At 40.2% G+C, this 15,578-nt stretch overlaps 1 pseudogene across 1 annotated transcript; it reads left to right on the forward strand.

Annotated features, from left to right (window-relative positions):
• Positions 1–891: 891 nt before the first annotated feature.
• On the forward strand, positions 892–14,729 carry LOC309475854 (myosin heavy chain, fast skeletal muscle-like; annotated as a pseudogene). The gene is made up of 39 exons (XR_014211672.1): positions 892–1,649; positions 1,748–1,891; positions 1,971–2,127; positions 2,769–2,796; positions 2,899–3,013; positions 3,103–3,195; positions 3,297–3,360; positions 3,462–3,560; positions 3,644–3,747; positions 3,927–4,065; positions 4,151–4,269; positions 4,374–4,523; positions 4,612–4,782; positions 4,858–5,164; positions 5,398–5,465; positions 5,547–5,634; positions 5,706–5,823; positions 5,946–6,069; positions 7,658–7,794; positions 7,876–8,131; positions 8,218–8,460; positions 8,545–8,721; positions 8,819–8,964; positions 9,054–9,144; positions 9,254–9,654; positions 9,729–9,855; positions 9,961–10,079; positions 10,174–10,370; positions 10,467–10,650; positions 10,741–10,906; positions 10,999–11,123; positions 11,327–11,635; positions 11,745–11,948; positions 12,043–12,168; positions 12,578–12,748; positions 12,845–12,949; positions 13,033–13,128; positions 13,239–13,370; positions 13,491–14,729. The product of XR_014211672.1 is annotated as a myosin heavy chain, fast skeletal muscle-like (transcript).
• The last annotated feature ends 849 nt before the right edge of the window (positions 14,730–15,578 follow it).

Consider the following 15,578-nt stretch of genomic DNA (forward strand, 5'->3'; position numbering starts at 1 on the left):
GAAAAGTCTTGGACTCCCCAAAGACTGCCAACCATTGTGAAGGTAAGTGAGCAATACTCTGCAGTGCCACAACTACTAATAATTAATTAATTAATTTTAATTTTTTATTGCTGTAACATCTGGTTGACATTAAAAAAATACTCGTTGTCAATGTATTTACCAGAATCCAGAATCCAATAAATCATTATAATCCAGAATCATTTTCTAAAACCGTAACGTTTTAGCAGAAAAGTCCAATGATGGGAGATGGTGAACTCACTGACAGTTCCCGTCGGGCCTTCACTGTTGCTTGTATGGACAAGTGCCCTAATCCTCATAATACAAACAGCAGCTGAGCTATATTTATGATTTTCCCATATAAGCACATGCTGTTTATAACTTTGAGTCCTAATTTCACTATGAGTCCAGTTTACTTTATGCCGTGACTGCTGAGATGTAATGGCCCGATGAAAAAAATCTGTCAGAGATATTATTTTTCATTTGGAAGGATGACTTGTTACTGTCTATTTTATCTCCTGCTGGCAAAAGTTGGGAGAATTCTTGGAAAACCAGCCAAGCTGTACTCTCTACCCCTTGCTCATGTGATCACTAACCACATTTATATCAAAACCTTAATCGCAATGTAAACTAACATCAGGAACAGACAAAGCCATTTTAACTGACAAATAAGTTCTAAGTTACAAGTTTTGATGTCACCTGAAACATTTGTCTGCTTTTTTGTACCTGACAGTTTCTCTGCTGTGCCAAGTTCCAGTACTTTTAAAGATGCTGCACTGAAATAGGACCTAATCAACATCAAATTGAACTTATCAAACAGGCAATGCATTTGCATGAGAAAAAATCTAATATCTACATGAAAGTTACAATCTAATCATTATCTGTGTGTGCCAATGTAACTGTATTCCTCGTATTAGGTGAATGACAACATCTTCCTATTTCCTCCGCGGAAAAGAGAAATATCACACCACATAAAGAAGTAACAATGATCAAATCTGGCGGGACAGTTCTGCTGAGTGCTCAGTAATCACACTATATAAACGGGGCCCTAACCCCGAAGACTTACAGTGAACAGGCTAAGGTGAGGGAACTGCACATTCTAATTGGTCAGTTTCATTTTAATTTAAGAATTAATGTAGAACGCCTGAGTGTTCTTATTCAAATGATGATTGATGAATGATGAATGATGATAACCCATAACTGAAGATGCTAATATACGTTACTATCTCTTAGTCTTTTTCAGAAACCATAACTTGACAGCCGCTGTTTTCCTCTCGGAGCATCGCGAAAGGTAAACTAATACCAGTTACATTTACTGATAAGTAACTGATTACAACACTGTAAAGATAATGACAAGATGACCAGTTTATAATGTGAATACCTAAGAAAAGTAGAGAGGTAATACTAAGCAGCGTTAAGGTGAGTTTATGACTCCACAGTAAACCGCAACCATGGGAGATGGTGAAATGGAGTGCTTCGGCCCGGCGGCCATTTACCTCCGCAAGCCGGAGAGAGAGAGAATAGAGGCTCAGAACACCCCCTTTGATGCCAAGACGGCATTCTTCGTGACAGATGCAGACGAGATGTACCTGAAGGGTACACTTGTTAGTAAAGAGAGTGGAAAAGCTACTGTCAAAACTCACAGTGGGAAAGTAAGTATCGTGAGTTCATAGATGTTAAAGTTCTTCAGTTAAATATACAAATGTGTGCATGAAAGTCTCTCTTGATCACTGATCAATGTTCATTACAGACTGTCACGGTAAAAGAAGATGAAATCTTCCCCATGAATCCTCCCAAGTTTGACAAAATTGAGGACATGGCCATGATGACCCACCTCAATGAGCCGGCTGTGCTGTTTAACCTCAAAGAGCGTTACGCAGCATGGATGATCTACGTAAGTCTAAGCAAATCATATCTTATTCCTGGGATGGAGCGGCAGCATTGTAAAACTGGACTATATATCTCCGTTTCAGACCTACTCTGGCTTGTTCTGCGTCACCGTCAATCCCTACAAGTGGCTCCCAGTGTACGATACAGTCGTTGTGGGTGGATACAGAGGCAAAAAGAGGATTGAAGCCCCGCCTCACATCTTCTCCATCTCCGACAACGCCTACCAGTTCATGCTCACTGGTAAGTGGATTCCAGAAGGGTCTCAACCAGCGAGAGTTATGACAAACTTTAAAACTATAAACTGTTGATTGTGCATTTTTAAGTTGTTTTATATTAACAAAATGTAAATAATGTGCACATACATGATAAATCCATCACAGTTTTTGCCATATCATATATAAAGTTTATATTGCAGGAAACTGTGCAAACTACCATTTCATTCATCCATGCGTGTTTACGTCATATCCGTGAAAAAAGCAAAGAGTTCAGGCGACTACTATCTGGAAGTTGGTCCTCCACAAGTAACTTTTAGTTTAATGCTTCAACCGCTGGAGAGCCGTAATGTAGCCTTGATAGATGAATAGATTAAATACAAATAATACATTTTGTATTATTCACTGATAAAAAAAGGTCTGAAAATGATTAGCTAGTAAACCATACCAAGCGGTTTTTTTCAACGTTGCATTCAATTAGTAATTGCTTCATAACAACCATTAAGTATTACATGCATTATTGCATAATAATTTTACTGAACCTTATTTTTATGCACTGACATGAATGAATGACTAGAAAAAATAATTAAACATTTTATAACACTTTATGCCTTCAAGTTAATCTACCTAATTTGGAAACCCTGTTAACATTTCATGGTTTAATTTCAGATCGCGAGAACCAGTCTGTCCTGATTACGTGAGTGAATATTCTTCTTCTGCAATAACCTGAAGCTTTTCCATTATAATGTAAATCCGTAGAGGATTTATGGCTAAATAATTATCTATTGTGAACCTCCAGTGGAGAATCTGGTGCAGGAAAGACTGTGAACACAAAGCGTGTCATTCAGTACTTTGCAACCGTTGGTGCGATGTCTGGACCGAAGAAGGCAGAAAATGTCCCTGGAAAAATGCAGGTTAGTGAATATCTCTTCAAGACGATGTTATTGATTACAGTATTTGTGTTTTACCTAATAACTTTCCATTTTCCTACAATTACATATAGGGATCATTGGAGGACCAAATTGTGGCAGCCAACCCTCTGCTGGAGGCTTATGGTAATGCCAAGACTGTGAGGAATGACAACTCCTCTCGTTTTGTAAGTTAAACCTATGAATCATTATAACATTATACAACTTCAGTCACACTTTCAAAGCTGCCAAACAGCTGACCTTTTGTAAATAATTTCAATCTTCATAGGGTAAATTCATCAGGATTCACTTTGGGACCACTGGAAAACTGGCCTCAGCTGATATTGAAACTTGTGAGTAACATTATTTTAAGCCAGACATTTTATTTGGAGAGTAAGATGTGGGTTAATCGATTAAAATCAACAACCTTTTTCTCCATTTTTGTCTTTGGAAGATCTGCTGGAAAAGTCAAGAGTAACATTCCAGCTGTCTGCTGAGAGGAGCTACCACATCTTCTACCAGCTCATGACCGGACACAAGCCAGAGCTGCTCGGTGAGAAATCTACAGTATTGTGCATTTCATTTATTTCCATGTTTGAGAACACTGTTAACACACTGCACATCAATTCTTTGCAGAGGCCCTGCTCATCACCACCAACCCTTACGACTATCCAATGATCAGCCAGGGCGAAATCACTGTCAAGAGTATCAATGATGTGGAGGAGTTCATTGCCACAGATGTATGTGGACAAGCACATTATTATTAGTAGAAGCAGTATTTTCATATTTTATTAAATTTATCTGAGCAAACAAACATCCAAAAAACACTACAATAAACTGAATGACATACAATATAAAATACCCTTCTTTTTGACTCGCTAAAGAATAATGTGAGATTCATTTGGTCATATAAACACAGACTGCCATTGACATTCTGGGCTTCACTGCTGATGAGAAAATCAGCATCTACAAGCTGACAGGTTCTGTGATGCATCATGGAGGCATGAAGTTTAAACAGAAGCAGAGAGAAGAGCAGGCCGAGCCTGACGGCACCGAGGGTAAGACGTACAATTAGCACATACTATAAACATGTAAACGTTCACTTCATTAGTGACAATAATGTGTAAAACTGTTCTTCCTCAGTGGCTGATAAAATCACCTACCTCATGGGCCTCAACTCCGCTGACATGCTGAAAGCTCTGTGTTACCCCAGAGTGAAGGTCGGAAATGAGATGGTGACCAAAGGCCAGACAGTACCACAGGTGATCACTTATCTACTCGAATAAAGTGTCTCGTAGACATTCATAGTTGTCTTGGGAAGTAAAAGAGTAATGATATGATCTACGCTGACCTTTGAATTTCTCAGGTGAACAACGCAGTCTCTGCGCTCTGCAAGTCTGTCTATGAGAAAATGTTCTTGTGGATGGTTGTCCGTATCAATGAGATGTTGGACACAAAGCAGCCAAGACAGTTCTTCATTGGTGTGCTGGACATCGCTGGATTTGAGATCTTTGATGTGAGCTTCAGCTATCAAAGTCTCTGTAACAATCAGGATATAAAAAATAATAGACATCAGTAAGAACTTGCCTCTGCTTAATTGTCAGTTCAACAGCTTGGAGCAGCTTTGCATCAACTTCACAAATGAGAAACTGCAACAGTTCTTCAACCACCACATGTTTGTTCTGGAGCAAGAGGAGTACAAGAAAGAAGGCATTGAATGGGAGTTCATTGACTTTGGTATGGACTTGGCTGCCTGCATTGAGCTCATTGAGAAGGTAAGAGGACATTCAGCAAATTAAAATGATTATTCATATTGTGCCTGTATTTGAGCGTGAACATTTCTTCAACAGCCAATGGGCATCTTCTCCATCCTTGAAGAGGAGTGCATGTTCCCCAAGGCTACAGACACAAGCTTCAAAAACAAACTACATGATCAGCATCTGGGCAAAACTGCAGCTTTCCAGAAGCCCAAGCCTGCCAAAGGTAAGGCAGAAGCCCACTTCTCTCTGGTCCACTACGCCGGCACTGTGGACTACAACATTAATGGCTGGTTGGACAAGAACAAGGATCCACTGAACGACTCTGTCGTGCAACTCTACCAAAAGTCATCACTCAAAGTGCTGGCCTTCCTGTATGCCGCTCATGGAGCTGCTGAAGGTACGACCATTTGCATTTCCTCAATTCCTTTGTGTTTTAATTATGTACAATACACATGCTTAGATTATCAGAGTGTAACACACTATGTGATCACAGATTCTAAAGTATCATGAACATTTTATATATAGTTATGCAAGATAACAAATAGATTCAATAGAGATTTATTGAAGGGGTTAATGGAAAGCAATACAAGATCAATAAAGACCCTTTTTATTTTCATTGACATAAAACAGCTGAGGGAGGAGGAAAGAAAGGCAAGAAGAAAGGTGGTTCCTTCCAGACAGTGTCTGCACTTTTCAGGGTAAAACAGATTCTCTCTTTTTATGAAGAATGTGAATTTTTACACCATTAAAGATTAGACTAATGACAAACGTTTCCACAGGAGAACTTGGGTAAGCTGATGACTAACCTGAGGAGCACTCACCCTCACTTTGTGCGCTGTTTGATTCCTAATGAGTCCAAGACTCCAGGTAATCCTAATCTCTGAAGACTCAAAGGTTTTGAAAATATCTCTGGAACCTTAAGAACATTTTCATTGCAGGTCTGATGGAGAACTTCCTGGTTATCCACCAGCTCAGGTGTAATGGTGTGCTGGAGGACATCAGAATCTGCAGGAAGGGTTTCCCCAGCAGAATCCTCTATGGTGACTTCAAGCAGAGGTAAAGACACCTTTTTGCAACCACTGAATTAGAGATGATGCACCACATAATCTTCATCCTTTTATGACCTTTTTTTTTTTTTTGCTTCACAAAAACATGACTCTCCTCTGACTGTCCTCTAGATACAAAGTATTAAATGCTAGCGTCATCCCTGAGGGACAGTTCATTGACAACAAAAAGGCTTCACAGAAACTCTTGGGCTCTATTGATGTTGACCACACCCAATACAAGTTTGGACACACCAAGGTGATCAAACCGAAAGATACCTTCACGTCGTAAATTGTACCATTTACTTTCTTCTGTGGAGCACAAGTGAAGATATTTGAAGAATGTTTCAGCAGTTTTTTTTCATACATTGAAAGTTAATGTGGTCCGAAATGAACCTGAGTAAATTTTTACACCCATTTTTGGGTGAAGCATCCTATTAACAGGTTCAATCATTTCAGAAATTCCATGGAAAACAAAAAGCTGAATTACACAATGGCATTCTAAACTAGATGTACCGCATGGCGGTACAAAATATGACCGTCGCTCAGGCCTGCACTGGCTTTCCACAAAAATAAATGACGTGGAGCAATTTGGCTGTATTGCGTGTTTATGTATATACCTAAAAAAAGTAGTAGTATGTGCATGTCTGTCTGTGTGTGTGTGTATGTGTGTGTGTTTGTGTGTGTCTGTGTGTGTGTGTGTGTGTCTGTGCGTGTATGTATGCGTGCGTACATGTGTGTGCGCGTGTGTGTTTGTGTGTGTGTGTGTCTGTGCATGTGGATTTGTATGTGTGTGTATGGGTGTGTGTCTGTGCGTGTGGATGTCAGTGTGTGTGCATGCTTGCGTTTGTTTGTATTCCTGCATGTGTGTGTGTGACAGTATCATCCTAAACCAGCAACCCTTCGCTCAACACCACCATCTACAGGCCGATGAGTGTACAGTCACTAAATGTGCACATAAATGAATTTATTTTATACCCCCCCATGGATGAAATTCTACGAAACTTAGCATAACCCCAGAGGATGTCAAGTTAATCATACACATGAAATATGGTGCAGTTCTGAACATCTCAACTGAAGATAGGGGCGATTAAAGCAGAATAATATTGCATTTGAGTGATTATGGGCTAGGTTGATGTGGGCCCTTAAGACCAACATACCATAAAAATTTCTTCATCCTCGGTGCCACGGTTCAGGTAGTTATTTAGGAAAAACTGAATTTTTTGGGTTTGGGGGGGCCCAGCGCGGGGGGGGAGTGGCCCCCGGGGACCAAACGAAATTTTTCCGTAAAAGTCTAGTGGGGCTACATGCCCACCAAATTTCATGTTCCCCGGTGTTTCTGTGTCCCTGGTATCGTTGACGAAAAATTCAGTAGATGACGAAAAAAAAAAGAAAAAAAAACTTTGACAATCCCTATATGACCGCTTTCGCTAGCTACGCTAGCGGCGGTCATAATAATTCTGCACTTGCAACTTTAATGCAACAGTTTGAGGGAGGAGGGCCTTCCACTAGATGGTGAAGATGGAGGCATGAATTTGCTGCCATTCAAACAAAAGAGCATCAGTAAGGTCAGGCACTGACGCGGTGATGGCGTCTGGTTTTCAATACAGTAAACAGTACAGTTCTTTCACACCAGACTTAGTAAAGCATTCCTTAATGGATCCTGCTTTGTGCACAGAGACATTGTTATGCCTCCCTAAAGAGTTGAGTCAAAGAGGACAGCACAGAATTCTCTAGAATGTCATTGTATGTTATAGTATAGAATATAATAGATTTATTTTTACATTTACAATTATGAGGACTACTTGGCCTTTTTTAAAACTATTATCTTCCAAATGTTCTTGTAGGTGTTCTTCAAAGCTGGTCTCTTGGGTACTCTTGAGGAGATGAGAGATGAGAAATTAGCAACGCTGGTTACCATGACTCAGGCTTTGTGCCGTGGATACGTCATGAGGAAGGAATTTGTCAAAATGATGGAAAGGAGGTACTTAAAAAACTGTTTGGAACACAACTGTTTGTTACGAAAGACTGCTAATGACTAATTTACTGATTGCAATTTACACAGAGAATCAATTTATTCCATCCAATACAACATCCGCTCATTCATGAATGTGAAACATTGGCCATGGATGAAGCTGTACTTCAAGATCAAGCCTCTTCTAAAGAGTGCAGAGACTGAGAAAGAAATGGCAGCCATGAAGGATAACTTTGAGAAAATGAAGGAGGATCTAACAAAGGCATTAGCTAAAAAGAAGGAGCTTGAAGAAAAAATGGTGTCACTTCTTCAGGAGAAAAACGACCTTGTACTGCAAGTAACATCTGTGAGTATTTCAGCTCTTATTGATCCTAATGTAAATGCTAAAGCTATGAACATAAGCCATTAAACTAAATCCATCTCAATGAACAGGAAGCTGAAAGCCTCTCTGATGCGGAGGAGAGATGTGAAGGTCTCATTAAAAGCAAGATACAGCTCGAGGCCAAACTGAAAGAGACAAACGAGAGACTGGAGGATGAGGAGGAAATCAATGCTGAACTGACTGCCAAGAAGAGGAAACTGGAGGACGAATGCTCTGAACTGAAGAAAGACATTGACGACCTGGAGCTCACCTTGGCCAAAGTGGAGAAGGAGAAACATGCAACAGAAAATAAGGTTAATAATCTTTTCACATGTTCTTCACACTGCTGATTGTTCAGGATCTTGAGGATGAAACCAGTGAACAATGTTTCCATTTAGGTGAAAAACCTGACAGAGGAGATGGCCTCTCAGGATGAGAGCATTGCCAAGCTGACCAAAGAGAAGAAAGCCCTCCAAGAGGCACACCAGCAGACTCTTGATGACCTTCAGGCAGAGGAAGACAAAGTCAACACTCTGACTAAATCTAAGACAAAGCTTGAGCAGCAAGTGGATGATGTAAGATATTTGGCATGAGAATAAGAACATGAATCAATAGGAAAATAATGTTGTGTCTCTATACCATAGTTAAATGCTCTGGTTTCCATGACAATAGCTTGAGGGCTCACTGGAGCAGGAGAAGAAGCTCCATATGGACCTTGAGAGAGCCAAGAGAAAGCTTGAAGGTGATCTGAAACTGGCCCAGGAGTCCATAATGGACCTGGAGAATGACAAACAGCAATCAGAAGAGAAGATCAAAAAGTGAGTGGACATCAGTCTTTACACAATTACACATTTTACAAAAAGTAAGTATTCTGCACATTTTAAAAAAACAATACTTTTAAAAACAGGAAAGACTTTGAGATAAGTCAGTTTCTCAGCAAGATTGAGGATGAACAGTCTTTGGGAGCACAGCTTCAGAAGAAGATCAAAGAACTTCAGGTAACCCTAACCCGAATCATTTCTATGTGAAACTGGGAAGTAGATGCATAGCTGGGATAACCCGCATGACAAATATCACTGGATAATTAATTTTTCTTTCTTTCTTTAGGCCCGTATAGAGGAGCTGGAAGAGGAAATTGAGGCAGAGCGAGCTCTGCCTCAATTGAAGAAAATTGGAAAATTGAAGAAAATTGGAAAATTCTCTTGGAAATTGAAGAGATCAGTGAGAGGCTTGAGGAAGCTGGTGGTGCCACTTCTGCCCAGATTGAGATGAACAAGAAGCGTGAAGCTGAATTCCAGAAGTTGCGTCGTGATCTGGAAGAGTCCACCTTGCAGCATGAAGCAACGGCTGCTGCTCTCCGGAAGAAGCAGGCGGACAGTGTGGCTGAACTCGGAGAACAGATCGACAACCTTCAGCGGGTCAAACAGAAGCTGGAGAAGGAGAAGAGTGAATACAAGATGGAGATTGATGACTTGACAAGTAACATGGAGGCTGTGGCTAAATCAAAGGTAATGTCATTAGAGGATTTTTAAATATAAAATCATCTTTACAAACATCTGGATATAACCTTGAATCTCTTTAGGCTAATTTAGAGAAGATGTGCCGTACCCTGGAAGACCAGCTGAGTGAAATCAAATCCAAGAGTGATGAAAATATTCGTCAGTTGAATGACATAAATGCACAACGTGCAAGACTTCAGACTGAAAATGGTAAGACAGAGTAAGCTACACGTGTAAAAGCTTTTTTTTTTTAAATGAGTGAAAATTTTGTATGTTATTGTTATTTCATTGTAATATCTGTAACCTGTTTCCAAGCTGAATTTAGTCGCCAACTGGAAGAGAAAGAAGCACTTGTTTCACAATTAACTAGAGGAAAACAGGCTTATACACAACAAATTGAGGAACTCAAAAGACATATTGAGGAAGAAGTCAAGGTAGAGTTATACATAATTAATTAACTTTTTTGATAATCTTAACCATTGAATGGATGGTAGACAGTTGAAAAACTCAAAATGTTCTGCCTAATAGGCCAAGAACGCTCTGGCCCATGGGGTTCAGTCTGCCCGCCATGACTGTGATTTGCTCAGAGAGCAGTTTGAGGAAGAGCAGGAGGCCAAAGCTGAACTCCAGCGTGGAATGTCTAAGGCCAACAGTGAAGTGGCTCAGTGGAGAACCAAATATGAGACTGATGCCATCCAGCGCACTGAGGAGCTTGAGGAATCCAAGTAAATACATCAATGGAACAAGTCTTCAGTACATCCTACATTTAATATGATATAATATAATAGTAAGATTTCATAATTTCATATCACTTCCCTCAGAAAAAAGCTGGCCCAGCGTCTGCAGGATGCTGAAGAATCCATTGAGGCGGTGAACTCAAAGTGTGCCTCTCTGGAAAAGACCAAACAAAGACTGCAGGGTGAAGTAGAGGATCTCATGATTGATGTGGAGAGGGCAAATGCATTGGCAGCCAACCTTGACAAGAAGCAGAGAAACTTTGACAAGGTAAGAAAGACATGGATAACCTATAAACCTAAACACTGATGAACCGAGGACTTAGCTAATTAACACTGACTACATTTCTTTCATTTTCAGGTGCTAGCAGAGTGGAAACAAAAGTATGAGGAAAGTCAGGCTGAACTAGAAGGTGCTCAGAAAGAAGCTCGTTCTCTCAGCACTGAGCTTTTCAAAATGAAGAACTCCTACGAGGAATCTCTTGACCACCTCGAGACACTGAAGAGGGAGAACAAGAATCTGCAACGTAATGCAACTTTTATTTGTACACCAAGGACAAAAAAAAAGAGATGCATTAAAACAGAAAATCTTACACTTATGATTTTTAAACCCTTTTAGAGGAGATTTCTGACCTCACTGAGCAGCTTGGAGAGACTGGAAAGAGCATTCACGAGTTAGAGAAAGCCAAGAAGACAGTGGAGTCTGAGAAATCAGAGATCCAGACTGCACTTGAAGAAGCTGAGGTGCCATTCCTTTGCTATGATACTAACATTATGATACCATTGCTTTGCATAACATAAAAACATTGAATATGGAATGGTTCTAAACCTTAAATGAAAATCTTAATTTCTGCTAATTATGTCCTTCTTAAACCTTCATATATGTAATGCGTATTAATCCTTCATATATTGTGACAAATTGAAAAAGTTTCCTTTTGTCCTTGTAGGGCACCCTGGAGCATGAAGAGTCCAAGATTCTTCGTGTGCAGCTGGAGCTGAACAAGGTGAAGAGCGAGATTGACAGGAAGATTGCTGAGAAGGATGAGGAGATGGAACAGATCAAGAGGAACAGCCAAAGAGTGATCGAATCCATGCAGAGCACTCTGGACGCTGAGGTCAGGAGCAGAAATTATGCCCTGAGAGTCAAAAAGAAGATGGAGGGAGATCTGAATGAGATGGAGATCCAGCTGAGTCATGCCAACCGCCAGGCTGCTGAGGCCCAGAAACAGCTCAGTAATGTCCAAGGCCAACTCAAGGTATCTTTCTGTAGAATGTGGAAATACATTAAGTATCGCATGTTTGACAAAACGAATATGATACATGAACCAGAGCAAGAGAACTAACAAAGAAAGAATGTTGCCACAGGATGCCCAACTACACCTTGATGAAGCTCTCAGAGGACAGGAGGACATGAAGGAACAGGTGGCCATGGTGGAGCGCAGGAATAACCTGATGCAAGCAGAGATTGAGGAGCTGAGAGTTGCACTGGAGCAAACAGAGAGAGGCCGCAAAGTGGCGGAGCAGGAGCTGGTTGATGCCAGCGAGCGTGTGGGACTGCTGCACTCACAAGTACAAAAAATGACTAAATACTTGGAACAAATTCAGGATACATGATTAACTTTCATATATAATGTACACTAAACTAACTGCTTACATCCCACAGAATACAAGTCTTATTAACACCAAGAAGAAGCTTGAGACTGATCTGGTCCAGGTTCAAGGCGAGGTGGACGATTCAGTCCAGGAGGCCAGAAATGCTGAGGAGAAGGCCAAGAAGGCCATCACTGATGTGAGTGTTTACATTCTGCTTCTCTATTCTAATTTAAACAGTTATTTGACTTTGTGTTTAGGTTCATGTGGTAACAAAGGGAATATTCATAGAAGGTATTTTTAGCTATGAAGTGAAGGAAAGTGAAGACAAAGTATGGTAACCCATACTCGGAATTTGTTCTCTGCATTTAACCAATCCAAGTTAGAGTTGGGCCACACACATCAGGAGCAGTGAGCAGCCATTTTTTGTTGTGGCACCCAGAGAGTGATTGGGGGTTATGTGCCTTGCTGAAGGGCACCTCAGTCATTACCTGCTGGTATTGAGAATCAAACCCTCGACTTTCGGGTTATAAGTCCGACTCTCTAACCATTAGGCCACAACTGCCCATCTAAATAGGTTAGTTAACTTAAATTGGCTTATATTTCAGGCTGCCATGATGGGTTAGGAGCTGAAGAAGGAGCAGGACACAAGTGCTCACCTGGAGAGGATGAAGAAGAACCTGGAGGTGACTGTCAAAGACCTGCAGCACCGTCTGGATGAGGCCGAAAGTCTGGCCATGAAGGGTGGAAAGAAACAGCTCCAGAAACTGGAGTCCAGGGTAAATTTGAGTGTTCAAGAGCTTAACAAAACTTATTCTTAGATATACTGGTTGTGGCAGAGATTTGACAGGCAAAACAATAACTCTCTACTGAAGGTGCGCAAGTTAGAGTCTGAAGTTGAAGCCGAGCAGAGACGTGGAGCAGACGCTGTGAAAGGAGTGCGCAAATACGAGAGGAGAGTGAAGGAACTTACCTACCAGGTAAAACTACTTTTAATTAGAAATTTACCACCTTTTACAATATACAGTTTAACTAAGACCATGACCAATATTTACACCCAAAGACTGAGGAAGACAAGAAGAACGTGAACCGACTGCAGGATCTGGTAGACAAGCTGCAGCTGAAAGTGAAGGCCTACAAGCGCCAGTCTGAAGAAGCTGTAAGTCTAATTTCAAATCTTGAGCGTGAAGTTTTACTATTGACAAGAACGTCCAGTGTCATGAATGCACTGCTATGAAAAGGGTTGAATATCTTGAATAATCATAACAGGAGGAGCAGGCCAACACTCACCTGTCCAGGTACAGGAAGGTGCAGCATGAGCTGGAGGAGGCTCAGGAGCGCGCTGACATCGCAGAGTCCCAGGTCAACAAGCTGAGGGCCAAGAGCCGTGAAGTTGGAAAGGTATTGTGAATTTTTCTGCAAAAGGGGTAGGGGGGTTAATCTTAAAATGCACTGCTTAATATACATGCGTTTCTGACTGGGGAAAAAACATGCAACTTAATGTCTTTTTATTTACTGCAGAGCAAGGATGAAGAATGAAGATGAGACATCACACCACATCTACAAGCAAGCATATAATATGACTTGTACTGTGTCTTACATGTCCATTAAATGCAGTTTATCAAGGCGCTCTCTGTCTGTCTGTATTGTAGACTGGTAGAGCATGGCACCAATGTCAAGATCCAGGGTTCAATTCTCAGAAAGTGCATGGACTAATAAAAAAGAATTCATACCTTGAATGCAATTTATGTCGCTTAGGAAAGTTTCTACCAAATTTACAGGTGTGTAAATACCTCATTTACTCAGTACCTCAAAATACTCATTTTAAAATTCAGCTTAATTAATAATAATTTCATCTGTCAAACATAATACAAAGCTATACAGTCCAAGCTTCTCACTTTTATTGATGAATGAGAATTACTGTGTGCAAATGAAATCTCAAATTCTTTAATAATAATTATAATAATAAATTCATTACATTTATATAGCGATTTATATAGCTCGGCACTCAAAGCGCTTTACATAGTGGACACTTTTACATTTACATGGGGAAACTTAATATTCAGCGATATTATTTATCTGAAATACAGGGTTTTAATAAATAATATTTTAGCATCCAAATACATTGCGGATATGGAAACATTTGGTATTTGTGGCGATTGAGAGAGGTAGGTTATGTGAGCTCAATGCCGGTTTCTGTTTCAGTTTCACTTTAAATTAATTTGTTTTGGCGAATGTCACAAATGTCTCTGCATTACAAATTTATTGCAAAATATTTTCATGCACTTAAATTTAACTTTGACAGAGCTGGCTCCGTGTCCGGTAAATTGACCATGTTTGTTTAAACAATAACTAGGCAAGTTTTATGACGCAACTGAAAAAGCAAAAAAATAAAAGATCAAGATTGTGATGCATCAAATAAAACAATGTTTTTACTAGGGTTGCACGATTTGGGGAAAATGTCATAATGTGATTATTGAGGTCAATATTGCGATTGTGATATGCGATTGCTATATAATAAACAAATGGTTTGAGTCAACTTGCTTGGAACTCAAGGAAAACGCACACACAGATTAGTGATCATTCTGAAATGTGTATTTCTCAACTATAGAAGTGTATTGTGTTTGTCAAAACATTTGGTAACTAAACAGAATTTTGTCAAGTTTAGTGACAACGTTACAATGTTTACATGGTACAATGACTGTTAGGCTACTGTTTTTATTATTGCTTGACACAAATTTCAAGATTTCAATAAAATAAAATAAAATATCTCACCTAATGCTGTAAACATACAGAGCCCTGTCAGCTGGTATTTTTATTAAAGGTTAAAAATAACAACTCAAATTAAATATGGAGGGCCCTATCTTGCACCCAGCACAAGTGACTTTGTACACCGACGCATGTATCATTCCTATTTTGCACCCGCGCAAAGCGGACTTTTCCCTCCACAGAAGCACGTCGGTAAGTTAGGAAATACACTTGCGCTCCCTGGGCGGTTCAGCGCAAAGAGGAGGCGTGTTCCGGCGCAAACGTTCCTTCATGCTATTTTGCAGGTTTAGAAAACAATTGCGCCACTAACCAGGAAAAAATAGTTTAAAGTCAGTGGCGCGTTGCGCATGTTATTCATATGCTATTTTAAGAGCGCATGCTTGGCCATAATCAATGTAGCGTGTGCACAACGCGCATACACTTTGATTCTCTCATCTACACAGAAGCAGCAGTTTTAATTTGTGCAAATCATACATTATTACGATAGATAGATAGATAGATAGATAGATAGATAGATAGATAGATAGATAGATAGATAGATAGATAGATAGATAGATAGATAGATAGATAGATAGATAGATAGATAGACAATTTATTATAAAAGCATACATCTAGCTTACACATTTACCCAAATTATCATACACCTGTTTAACCGAAGTTAATTTGGGTGGGTTTCTCCATTTCAATGTAACTTCTCTCTTTTACGGCCGTGACGAGAACGCTGCTCCCCTTGGCTGTGAACCGCTCCTGGCGCGCGCCTGGCAAATCCGCCGTTACAATAGCAATCCGCTATGGAAAAAGCGCGTCTGCTCTTAAAGGGAATGTGAGATGACGCTCTGA

The sequence above is a fragment of the Leuciscus leuciscus genome, assembly GCF_965113295.1.
Source record: "Leuciscus leuciscus genome assembly, chromosome: 15".
Lineage (NCBI taxonomy): Eukaryota > Metazoa > Chordata > Actinopteri > Cypriniformes > Leuciscidae > Leuciscus > Leuciscus leuciscus.